The sequence below is a fragment of the Myxocyprinus asiaticus genome, chromosome 48 (assembly GCF_019703515.2).
Source record: "Myxocyprinus asiaticus isolate MX2 ecotype Aquarium Trade chromosome 48, UBuf_Myxa_2, whole genome shotgun sequence".
Classification (NCBI taxonomy): Eukaryota; Metazoa; Chordata; class Actinopteri; order Cypriniformes; family Catostomidae; genus Myxocyprinus; species Myxocyprinus asiaticus.
Genome location: NC_059391.1, coordinates 21175534 through 21189696, shown reverse-complemented (window position 1 = coordinate 21189696; position 14163 = coordinate 21175534).

The following is a 14163-nucleotide window of genomic DNA, read 5'->3' as shown; positions in this document are numbered from 1 at the left end:
CCCCAGAAATGTCCGGGAACTTGCAAGTGCCTTGGTGCAAGAGTAGGGTAACATCTCACAGCAAGAACTGGCAAATCTGGTGCAGTCCATGAGGAGGAGATGCACTGCAGTACTTAATGCAGTTGGTGCCCCCCCCCCCTTTGTTCAGGGACACATTATTCCATTTCTGTTAGTCACATGTCTGTGAAACTTGTTCAGTTTATGTCTTAGTTGTTCAATATTTTTATGTTCATACAAATATTTAAACATGTTAAGTTTGCTGAAAATAAAAGCAGTTGAAAGTGAGAGGACGTTTCTTTTTGTGCTGTGTTTAGATATGATTTAAATATGAAGCCAAATGTAGAAATAAATGGCATGTACACATTTAATTACAAAAGTGTATATATTTATATTTTATAATGTGTATATAGTTGCAACATGAATGATCATTCTTGACTTCATAACTGTCCAATTTTTAAAGGTAGCAGACATTTAGAATAAAGTTTAGGACAAAAACTGTCAGTGTTTCTCACTTTCGTGCTCATAGTTTTAAATGAATACATCACTTTCAGTCAGGCAGTCACATACGGTGTAGTCACACAAATATTTAAACATATCCGAAGCTCAAATCAGATCTGAAATTTCACCTCTGCAGATGGTCAGAACTCCACATAGCTGCCGTGCGACATTCCATTTGAAAAGACTGGCCTGTGGTCTGTCATCTGTCGTTTGCCGGATACAGTGAAAGATGAAAGAAAATTATCTTCAAAAATGTAATGTGTACTTTTCAAGTTTAAATAAAATTGTAAGGAGTAAAAAGTATTATTTTTTCTTTGGAAATGTAATTAAGTAAAAGTACAATTATACCCCTGGTTGAGTTTTTCAAAACCCCACTCAGTCACCTGTGCATCAGTGTTTTTTTGTTGTTGTTTTTTTTGTAAACGCACCTGCCTCTCCAAGGAAGTGCGAAATAATGGCTAGACTCGTATTTCTCAATTGTGTTCCCTCTTTAATTGCCTCTTCATATTGCCGTCTCATTCGGCTTGTCAGGAACGTTGTTCTTCCCTCTCATCACTCATGTTTGAAGTTGTTGAGATAACTGTCATCTCTTCGGCTGTAGTTAACGTCTCTCTTCAGAGAATATTCCATTCAACGTCTTCACTTCCCTCTGGATTGGGAAAACAATTATGCATTTTATCTTATTTTTGTTGATGAGTGTTTGGCTTCCTGTCAAAAGACAGAAATACAAATACTGCATGTTTTTAAAGTGTAAAATGAAAATTCTGTCATCAGATTTTACTCACCTTCATCTGTGTATGACTTTCTTCTTTGTTCAATGGAACACAAAAGAAGAAATTCTAAAGAATGAGCTGTTTGCTCTTTTGAATGGGGACTGAAGGTTCTCAGCCTCAAAAAGGATGCCAATGCATTGCAAAAATATCTTAAAAGTGGCCCATACAACTTGAGCACTATATTTCATGTATTTAAAAGCCATACGATAAATTTTGAGTTCCGTGATTGTCTAACGGATGGGGGAGGGTGCGACGTGATAATCTGAAGTGGTGCGAGCAACGAGGAGATTTTCTGTGTTCTGCGACTGCTATGAGGTCCTTGAAAAAAGTATAACATGAGTTGAAGGGCAGTCGGTGGAGTTTCTGGTGCCCACTAAGGTAACATGGGGCCCCCTCTAGGGAGTTGGTGCCTTGTGCAGACTGAGTAATATGCAAGTAGGGAGTGGTGGCACTTTGTGTGAGAAACAGATCAAAATTTAAGTAGTTTTCACTGATAATCGATCCCTTCATTCAGCTGTTAAGCGCTGCTACCAGATCACCACATCTGAGAACAAAATCTGTCCAATTCATAAACAAATCCACATTTTCAACGAATCAGTTGATCTGGTTCACAAAACCGGTCTGAAGGTTTTGTGAACCAGATCAATCAATTCGTTGAAAAGATCTGACTCAAAACAAAGGTTTGTTCATGAATCAGACATTATTTCTGTTATAAACTATCACGAATGCACCAAAGAGAGCTTGAGTGGATGTCAAAATTTTCAGTGAACGACTTAAATTTCGGTCTGTTTCTCACACAAAGCTATCAAATGGCTTAATAAGATTTGGAATACAGCGTATGAGTCACATGAACTGCTTTTATTATACTTTTATGGTGCTTTTATATCCCTTTGAAAGCTTAAAAGTTTCAGTTCCCAAGTTCTAAAAAGTAAATCTGATTATTTTGTATTGAGGCACCATTTAAAACACACATGCTGGTTCAGCCTACTTTGATAAGTTTTCCCATTAAGCATAGTAATAACACACTTAGAAGTTTCTGTAAATGCAAACTCACAGCAAAATGTAACAGATTTATGACTTTTAAATGGATGTGTAAATAACATTTGACTGCACTGTACTGTAATGCATATTGTATATGGTCGGATCATTTCACTTAGGAGAGGCCCAGTCTTTATCGGTATCTAAGTGTACTTAATTGCTTTCATACTTGATTGATGAGACAAGCACTTCTGTCTGAGGTTTTATATCATTAATAACCTTTGGCTGGATCAGTTCTTCATTTATTTATCATACAGTGTCAGAACCATCATAATGCAGTGAGAATGCATTCTAAACCAGAGCCAAGTCTTTAAGAATTAATTTACTCATCCTCATGTTTTTCCAAATAAGTAGACTTTCCTTCTTCCGTGAAACACAAAAAGAGATGTTAGGCAGAATGTTAGTCTTAGTCATCATGAGGGTGAGTAAATGATGACAGTTTATTTTTTTTTAAACTATCCCTTTAAGAAGAGAGCACTCTGTTGAGCCTATGGTTGGAGAACCAATTCAAGATTTGAATAGGTGTATTTTTAAGTGTGATAGTGAGCAAGCCCATTTCTTTTGATTTTAAACAAGCATTGAAGAAAAGATGAGTACTGATGGGTGAGTCCTATTACAGAAGGGTTTAAAATTCCTGTTTTTTGTTCACGTAAGTGTCTGTGTGCGGCATTGCTTTCTTACTGCTGAGCCACTGTGTGGGTGTTCCGGCAAACGTAAAAGAGCTCACCAGCCTCAAATAAGTCCTGATTGGAAATAATCAATAACTGCCACTCACCAACCACCTCAGGACTTATGCAACCTCTGTATCAGGATTGGAAGAACAGGACAAGCAAAAGAGGAATGAACAATGTTCAAAAACTGTCATTGTAGATAGAGGATCATTCTGAATATTAAGGCCCTCAGACCGTACACAAATTGATTTGTTATGATTAATCCTCTCATTGTTGGTTATCCCACTATCTGTCAAAGGTGAATTACAAATCTCATGAAATGACTGCATTGTGCTTTAAAAAGGCAAATCATAGCAATATGCCACAAGACACAATACATTATTGTGATTGACAATGAGTAAGGGGCATCCATAGGCATGAAGCGGAGTGTCTGAAACCATCTTAACCATGGTAAAATTGCTGTAATGCACAGACTCAAGTGGCTTTATTGCTTTTATAGAACGGCAATGACAGCAATCTGATAAAAAAAATTAAAAAAAAACGAAAAAAATAAAAAAACAGATGTCTCATAAACAGTTAAATTTACTACTAATAATGTTCATAATAAACAATTCTTCTGCCAATTTGGTCACATCCACACTAATCCATTTTCATTTGAAAACTCTTTGTTCAGTTTCCTAACATCCTTGTTTTCTAAAGTATTCTGTAATGGAGATCATTTTCAAAGGTCCCATTTTTGGAGGAGGGAAAAACCATTCTAGTGTGGTTGAGAAACATGAACGTAGTAAAATTAATGTGTATTCAAATGAAAACATTTAAGTGTTGATGTGGTCTTAATTTAACAGTAGCCGTTTTGCTGTTGCCAAGCAATGTAGAAAAGTGATGCAGTTAGAATGTCACAGGTGTGCGTTAATGTTATATTAAGGGCCGTTTACACTGAACATGTTTTTGCATCCATTTGCACTGTTTTCCAATTAATTTTCTGCATAAACATGCACTAGAGGGACCTCTTTGACCATTCAGATGAAACGTTAAACCGAGGTCGTGACTGTCTGTGGTCATTAAAAATCCCAGTGGTGTCCTGGTCAAATTCCCCCCACTGGCCCTTATCAATCATGGCCTCCTAATAATCCCCCTCCATTAACTGGCTGTATCACTCTACTCGCTCCTCTCCACCAACAGCTGGTGTGTGGTGAGCGGACTGGCTCACTATGGCTGCCGTCGCATCATCCAGGTGGATGCTGCACACTGGTGGTTGTTGAGAAGTGTCCCCTGTTCACTATGAGTATAGTGTCAGAAAATTGCTATATAAGTGTAGCATTCATTCATTCATTGTGGCACATCTCACCATTGCGCCATATTTTTTAGAGGACATATCATGTTTAAAAATACTTAAACTTTTAAAAATGCGTCTCAAGGTGCCTGCACTCTGTTCTAATCATTGCGCTGTCAATTTAAATTTAAATTTGTATTTATTTATTTATTTTTTTATTTTTTTATTTTATTTTTTTTGTGCAAGAACACGCACTAACAATGGCTTTTAAATGGCCTCATCCAATCTGAATTTAGAGATGGAACTAGCTGTTTTCTAAATAGTCATTTTAAGCTCAATAGAATACCAATTTGAGCATATGAGAACATTCAAGGAAATTCACTGCAGTATATATATACACTACCGGTCAAAAGTTTTGAAACACGACTGAAATGTTTCTTATGATCTTAAAAATCTTTTGATCTGAAGGTGTATGCTTAAATGTTTGAAATTAGTTTTGTAGACAAAAATATAATTGTGCCACCATATTAATTTATTTCATTATAAAATTAAAATGTAATTAAAAATGTATTTATTTTTTAAATTGATGACTTGGACCAAATAATAAAGAAAAGCAGCCAATAAGTGCCCAGCATAGATGTTAACTCCTTCAATACTGTTTAAAAAGCATCCCAGGGTGATACCTCAAGAAGTTGGTTGAGAAAATGTCAAGAGTACATGTCTGCAAATTCTAGGCAAAGGGTGACTACTTTGAAGATGCTAAAATATAACACAGTTATGATTTATTTTGGATTTTGTTTAGTCACAACATAATTCACATAGTTCCATTTATGTTATTCCATAGTTTTGATGACTTTACTATTATTCTAAAATGTGAAAAAAAAAAAAAAAAAAATAATATATATATATATATATATATATATATATATATATATATATATATATATATATATATATATATATATATAAACAGTATATCTACATTGTGTGCTAATGATAAATACTACATTGAGAATGTTGTTCGCCTGATATTCTCCGCAAAGCCACTCATATCGCAGGGTGTCTCACAGGCTTTTGAAGTAGTACAGGCGAGACTGGAAGTCTACTGTGAGAGGAGGGAGAATGAGACAGATCGGAAAGTGTGGGGTGGGGACGTGTAGACTGCATCGCGGTGTGATGACTTCCTGTAACTTCTCATACTGTTAAATTCTGATGCAGTCTGTGCAAGAGCAATGACGTGGTAAACTGTCTGTGGCAGAGGTCTGATTTCAAACACTATGCAAGTAGGAGCAAGCAGTTAACTATCAATGAACAATTCATTAAGATTCTAATGCCATTTTATACTTTTGTAGCATTTTATTTTTTATAATATTAGTCAAATGTTTTTTATATTATTATTATTTATTTAATTTTTTTACCAAAAACAGCTATTTTTATTTACACAACCATTTTCCACCCTCTCTCTGTGCCTTAAAAGTAGACCTGGTGTTTGCTACTGTAACTTTAAGAAATGTAAATGTATATTTCTTGGTATAGAAATTACATACTTCACCTTTAAGACACAATATTTGCTGTTCTGCACTTTCAAGAATATGCTGGAAAAGCACAGCACTTATAAGCACAGTCTCATATGTTTTAAGGGCTCTCGTCATATGCTTAATGTTCCAAGTAGTCCACTTATGAATACTTTCCAGAATTCAGGGTTATACTTTTCATGACAGGATGCTGTTAGTTGTTTAGAGTGGGGGATCTTCAAAAACATTTGGGATTGTCAAGGAATTTTGTAAATCTCAACTTTTTGAATTAGATTTATGCACATGATGTTCAGATTCATAGCATACTACAAATGATTATGTTCAATACAGACAAGTACATTTGCAGCATTTAAAGTCAGCATGAAATCAAAATTGAGCACACATACTTTCGTAATACACATTCATCTGGTCATGATTCATTAGTGCTTGTTATTCCAAAATATAATAAATCCTCTAAAACAGCTTTACATCACCTAGGCCATGCAGGCCATTGATTAATGTAACACAGCCTTTCTAAAATCTTGCTAATAGTTGATGCAGTAATTTAATGCTGGTTAATGTTAATCTAGTAAAGGTTTTGCCTATAAATATAAGCAGGAAACACTTTACAGTAAGATTGTTAACATTAGTTAACATGAACAAACAATGAACAACACTTTTACAGCATTTATTATTCTTGGTATACTAATACATTTTTAAAATAAAAAGTTGTATGTAATCATTAGTTAATGCACTATGAACTAACAATTAATAATTGTATTTTTATTCACTAACATTAACAAAGATTAACAAGTGCCAGAAACAAATATATATATTATTCATTATTTGTTCATGATACATATTGCATAAACTTATGTTAACGAATGGAACCTTATTGTAAAGTGTTACCAATAAGCATTACCACTGGGAAACATTCAAATACTCTTAAAGGTGAAATTGACCTTTCAGCCTCCATGATCTGGTGAAAAATCTTCCTTAAAAGAGGGAGCAGGTAGTGTTGACTGCAAACTCGCATTCAGGTCTGGCTCCATTTTTATATGGAACGCCCAGTTTTCACAATCCAGTTTTCTCATTGAATATCCTGTTTCACTCAGAAATACATAGCATTATGGAAGTAATGGGTTGTAAATCCAGATTCTAGATAACTTTCAGGAAAAGCCAAACAATTGTTATTCTGATTACAGAACAGGTTTACAAAAGCAAAATGTATAGAAAAAAAAAAAGAGATGTACTGTACTATGGTAGTACCATAGTATTCATTGAAGTACCTTGGAGTACAATGCAAATGGACTATGGTTATCATTCAGTATCATGGAATTACCATCTGATAGCATCATTACCTTGGTACCACCATACTACATTCAGGTAAGGGTTGTAAAGACTTAAATATTTTTCCTAAACTGCACAAACTGCAGTCAGTCAATAGCTACACAGAACACTGCAGTACAGAGATGTTTACATTTTACAAGCTAAATCTCTCCAGAGAAGCTCAAACAACTTGGCTGACCCACCCATCTCCTAAAGCATGGATCAGAGGGTGGTTTGATCCCCTTGCATAGAACCCACAGAGATCAGTCTTGCTGGCACATCTCTACTTTTGAAGTGAAATACACATTAATGACCTCTGTCTGGCATCATCCGCTTGTCATTCTAAACCATCATCCACCAGACACACAGGGGAGCCCCCTGCGCCAGCTAAATGATACTGTACATCAAGACAGTTCATCCATCAGCATTGATTAGACATTGATTAATCAAGAGTTGATTAGAGCCAGAAGAAGGAAGGTCATTCGATTCATCATCCTAGTTGTCTGAAAGTAAGTGTCATTAAGAAACAGAGGATTAAGTTATTTTTTAAATCATGCAGAATGAAAGTGAATCCTTCCAATTTGAATGAACTAGAGTTAACTGACTTTTCCATGTGAGATAATTTTGGGTGCTGGTTTTCCAGTATACTTGGTATGTAATCACGATAGAGACAAGTTTAGGTGTTAAATCAAGGACAAAAGTATATTTATTAAATGTTAATTATTCTAAAGACTGACTGCAACGTCGCTGAGCAGGGGACAACCAGGAACGCTGTCCAGGGACCTGTGATGAGGAGGGGCTTACTAAAATCTTCCATGGTATAGCCTACACATTGGGTCCATGCAAGTTTTGTCATGGGCTACATTATGTTAATCGACCACCCTAATGAGTGATACTACTCTGAAAGCTGCTTAGCAGTTTGTATTTGTTCAATTTATAGGGCACAACAGGGTTAAAAGCCCCCCTAAAATCACATTTGATTTGATTTTCTCCCAAAACAGTAAATAGCAACAAAAACTACCACAGCACTTTCCTAAACACCTGTTTGTCACTATGCACTGCAAAATTGTCCTGATCCATGAGATTGTTGAGTGTAATGTCTTAAGTTTGATTTTGAGGCAATTTGATGTAATATTTAATATTTGTTTTTAATGTTGCAAATGTACGTAGCTAACAACAGTTATCATGTTTATTTTTAGACAAAATACTTATTTTCAGTTTTGTTGAAAATAGGTGATTAAATAAATGTTATTAAATCAAAAGATTTTCAATAGCTGTCTAATACATGAAAGGATAGTATTTGGGGTAAAAAACGCACCCCTGCTGCAGGAGCTAAATGCCCCCATAAAACACATTTTTGTTTGTATTTGTTTTTCTTTTTCTTTACTTTAGTGGAGGAAATAAATCTTATGAAAAAATTACAAAGTGGGCTCAGATTGACTGATCCAATCAAAATGGAGATTCATTTGTTTATAGAATACTTGAGATGTTATGAAATGGCAAATGTTATTGAAATTAACAGGACATGGTGCACCATTTTCTGAAGTAGTTATTTTGAATCATGCTGTCTCAAAATAATTTGCAATAGTTGACAAATTTTGCCCTATAACTATTGTCCCTATATCGACACAATATCATTATAACACCCCTTTTTGCCTTTAGCCCTGTTGTACCCTAACTTAACCTAACTAAAGAGTTGTGTAGAGTACCAAGGACTGCGTTTTCTTCTCCTGTCAAAGATAAACATTCACAACTAAGATTTGACAAACATTGGGCGCCTGATAGCTCAGCAAGTAAAGACGCTAACTACCACTCCTGGAGTCACAAGTTCAAATCCAGGGTGTGCTGAGTGACTCCAGTCAGACTTCCTAAGCAACCAATTGGCCTGGTTGCTAGGGTGGGTAGTGTCACGTTGGGTTAACCTCCTCGTGGTCGCTGTAATGTGTGGTTCTCGCTCTTCGTGGGGTGCGTGGTGATTTGTGCATGGATGCCGTGGAAAATAGTGTGAGGCCTCCACACACGCTAGGTCTCTGCAGAATGCGCTCAACAAGCCATGTGATAAGATGCGCAGATTGACGGTCTCAGACGTGGAGGCAACTGAGATTTGTCCTCTGCCACCTGGATTGAGGTGAGTCACTATGCCACCATAAGGACCTAGAGTGCATTGGGAATTGTGCATTCCAAATTGGGGAGAAAAAAAAAAAGATTTGACAAATGTTCTGCAAATATATTTTTGAACTACTTCAACGTTAAGCGTTGTATTTTAGCCTGCATCCACAAAATGAAACTGTCCTCTTTAAATATGAAATCATGGAGTTAAATCATGGATTCAACACAGAATCTGTGCAACCATCCACACCCTCCCAGCTTGGCCTGGACCCTAGCAACATGGTAAGCCGCAGATGCAATTGATCCATTTTTTTAGCAACAAAAGAAAAACAATTAAACACCGCTGTTTCTGCCAAGTCGAGAACAGTCACTTTCTTTGTGGAGTGGCAAGTGTCACATTAGGTGGCAAGGTAGAGTGAGAGTGCAAAAAAAATTCCTTCACAGACAAATTGAAAGTGGAACACATTGAGTTTCAATTTTAATAGCAATTTAATTGGAGTCAGTGGCTTGCTTCAATAACTTTTGTTCACGGGGTGAAAAAAAAGGTGTTCAGATGGCCTTTGTCCCTGTTCTTGAACTCCTCACCACCATCAACTCACCTTTCCTTCACTTCCTCCAACTGTTGAGCTTGTACAAATGCATGCTTGATTGAGAGCTCTGTTAACTACATCCATTTGACTGCACAGCTAAACATGACTACAAGTGTCAGAGGAATAAATGAAAGTCTTCTGAATGGATCAATAGAGCAAAGGTTTAGATCTAGGGGAGACCGAGAGATGAGACAGTGAAAGACACACACGGAAGGTCAACACACCTAGTCTCTCAGTAGCAGTTCCTAGAAAAGACACCGCAGAAGAAAATTCTGGGAAAAACTCTGACATGGTTTGTGACTAACTCTGTGGCCCCTGCAGGACTGACAAAGAACAATAACATAATGGTCTCTCAGGACATATTGATTGAGTTGGATTCAAGTGGGGGTTTTTTTCCTACACCGACTTTGAGTTTGTCGTCTCCTCCCAGGGCTGGATTGGTAATCTGGCATACTGGGCATTTTCCCGGTGGGCCAATGCACTTTGGCTCAACAACTTTTGTTTCTATGTAAAATCCCAGGCCGATTTCTGTTCCCAGTCCACCCCTGTCTCCGCCTCTGTTAATTCAGGTTCTCCACAGCAGAAAGAGATTGCAACTGGCTTCGGGGAACTGCTGAGGGATAATATGTAGTCGAAGCCTTTCCTTGTTTTCTAGTGGTGTAGAGAATGTGAACATGTATTGTGAAGAGGGAATGAGGACAGAAGGCAGACATGGCTACGGGTGCTGTTTTTCAAGGCCTCTGCAACTTTGAAGTCCTACAGGTTAATACAATCTTTCACCTTCATTACTAGAGGGGAGTTGAAGATGGTTGGTGAGAGCAGCATAGGGTACATCATTAGCTATAAAATGGTCCTCAAAGCCTAAAGAACATCAGAGATTTGTTGGTACAAGGATTGTTCTTCCCTCTCCATCATTGGTCCGGTGGATTGTACACTGCAAATGGGTTCTGTCCGACTCCAGTCTTCTGAGACAGATAGCAATAGTGGCCTGTGAAAGTTTAAATCTTTTGTGCTGGATGGAGTTGACTTTGGTTAGACTTTTAATAACCCTGAGTTCAAAACTCAGAGAGAATGTCAAAAGTTACTGGTGCTGGCCATCAGTTTTCCATCTCATGTCTAAACTTGCAGCCAAATTGCTTAAGCATGTGGACAGATATCAGACCGCCACAAATCCATTTTCACCACCATGCAAACCAGGATCAATGCACAGCTAGGAGTTGCTGGTGGTTTTTGTGAGGGTGTTCTACTTGTATATGTGTGAAGAGTGAAGAGTTAAGGGAGACAAGATGAAAGGAAGCATTGAGAGACAGAAAAAGATAGAGAATCAGACAGGAAGTTGATAGTGGGCGGAAAGTGGATGAGTTTGTGGTTGTGTGTGTGCATGTGTTCAGCTGTCTCACAACTGAATTTTCTTTGTTCCATCTCTGGCACTGACAGAACCAGAAACAGACCTATTATAGCCCTTGGATCTCTGGAGTATGCCTATCCCCTCTGATCCATGGGTCTCTAAATGGAACACCTGTTCAGATTTGTTCAGCTCTGAGGCCACATGGGACAAAGATGAGGGGCCCACCACAGTCACAGCCACCCTCCTTCATCTGCTGCTTTTTCTTTCCATCCCTAATTCACTCATTTTATTCATCTCTTGCTCCTGCCATCAGTTCATTACTGGTGCCTCTGACAGGCATAAAGATAATTGCCCCATTCAGATCGACAGCCACCAGGGGACCAATGCAATATATGGGGCCTGCTGAGTGGGGTGCATCTCTGATGAACCGTAGTTGTGCAGTTTAGCGTTAGCCACACAAGAAGGTGTCTACCCTAAGCACTGAGTAACAGGTGATGAGCGGAAGATGAGAGCTGTTGTTCAGGGTACTGGGTGTTGTCCTTCATATCTGAAAACCTGGAATCTTTCTATACAAAAGTCAAACTAAGACCCATTTCCAGTCCTTGACCAGTAGAATGGATGGGTTCAGATATTGCTTTTTTTTTGCTGTCATGGGGCACATGGCAATAAATACATTCAGAGTGAAAGTGCTTGACATTGACATGCCATCTGCTTAGCCATGGGCCCTGCCAGAAAGGGAATAGGGTGGCATTTCTCAACCTGACGTCTGTGCCCGAGTTTGGAAGAAGCCATGGGGGAGCTGGTGGTGGGAATAAAAAGAAAAGGCAGAAAAAAAATAGAAAAGAAAAAAAAAACCTCTGCCGTACCTTTGACATCTGTGATTAATTCTATTTTAAATTGAGCATGGACTCATGAGGAGTAAATATCATTATTCTTAGCAAGGCTTGTGGCTTTTCTGTCAAGATCTATTTGCAAAGCTGCTAATAAAAAAGTGAAGAAACAAAACATCTTAAGCATATGGAATATTAATCACAGAACATATTCATGACTCAAGCTAACATAAAAGCTATGCAAGACACGTTTTGGGAATAAAACACAAATCCATCAATAAGTCTGGAGGTCTTTTTTGTCAAAATAAAATGTACCAAATGTTCAAACCAAAGTGCATGGTTGGTATAAATAAGTGTTGGAGCTGTGGCACACTGTTTAGTGCACATGCACCAGAAACTTGGAGCCATGACGCTCATGTAGCCCACACAGTTTTGAGTCTGGCCTGCAGCATGTCCCATTTCCATTTCCCCTCTCTCTCCCCAACAATAAATATTCACCTAAATAACAGTCATGCTCTATTATCATTGACAATAAAAGTGACAAATAAAATAAAAGAAACATAGTGTTGAGGAAAGTTCTGCAATCTGTTTTGCTTACAGTCAGCCAAAAATGGCTAAAGAGAACAGATCCTTCAGGAAAGCTCAATTTGCACATTTGCAATTCACAGTGCAAAAAAAAGGATTATATTTATTGCTTTTTGGATTGCTGAATTTTTCGTCCCAGAGCGGTGCTTTGCTCAGCATTATCGTGAGTGGACAGGGAGTAAAGGAAAGAAAAGTGAGAAAAAGAGCTTGATTTGCATTGACAAGGGAGGTTTCATAATGACTGCAAATACAAGGTTACCCGTGGGCAAGTACTGTTATGAACACCTGATGTGTAGCCTGGATTTAAAACTGCCTCACAGGTATGAAAATGCTAGCTGGTGTAAAACACTTCATAGTCCAAAGGTTGACAGCTTTGGTTTGGAAACTGTCTTGATGAATCTCACAGGAAAGGTCAGTCGCATAAATTAGTGGTGCAACATGAGTATGGTTCAAGATTAACCACACTTTTCAAAAGTTGCTTCAAAAATACTGGCTGCATTAATGTTGTATTTCTTTTTTTTTTTTTTTTTTTTTTTTTTTTTTTTTTTGCAGTCATGCCATGGTGGCATTATCTAAATTCATTAGTTAATCTCATCCTGTCTTTCACAAATGAGCCAGACTTCAGAGAGAGAGTCTCCAGAGGGCAATGCCATAAAAGCGATGGCCCTCATCCATGAAGAACATGATCTGTGCTGGAGTCTGGACCTTCACATAATGTACATACTCTCTATCTTTCAATGCCCCACACTGAGCTTCATCCAGAGAAGATATGATCAAAGTCAAGGCTGAATGGTTACATTCATGATTATAGCTGTTGCCCTCATTAGAGTGATATTATTGGATTCTGAAGCACTTTCTCTTTTTAATGTAATCTTAAACTAAGATTTGAACAGGGATGTGCTCTCAGTTAATTAGGTTTGATGGTATTGTATGCAGATTTCTGTTTTTATGCCACCTCAGCAAAAAGACCTACAGACAGAAAGAGAGAAGCTAATTTGGGAAACTTAAAAGCATGATGGGCCATTCAAGCTTAACTCTTAAATTCCAGCTCTAAGTCATCTAGTCCTTTAAAGCTAAATTAGCAGCAGATGTCTTTAAAGAGGTGCATAATTGGTTTGTGCCTTAAAGAGTTCCATTTATCTATAGAATGTTCCAAGACAATGGGTCTCATTCAATAAATGCGCACAAGTCACGCACTTATGTTTACAGAAAATGTATCACACAAAACTCTCAACAGGTGTGTATGCACATACATATGTAGTTAATAATTTGCATAAAACATGCCCAAATCATTTCCACTTTCAACACTCTCTGTAAATGAATCCTTACACTGTCTGTCACCCGAGAGCACACATGGCAAGATCCGAGTAAAGCCAAGTGTGCCATGCTCAAAACCATTTGAAACACAATAAAAACCATTTATATAGTTGTATATGGTTATTGAAGGAAACCAATAAAATGGCTTTACTCTTTTATTGGTTAACATTTAGAGTCCCCTGTCTGTCTCTTTGTCATTCTCTCTTATGAAAGCTGGAAAAGCAACAGTAAGAGCAACAGATGGCTCAAGGAGTGAAAACTGAGGACTGCTCTGCTGGTGACACAAAT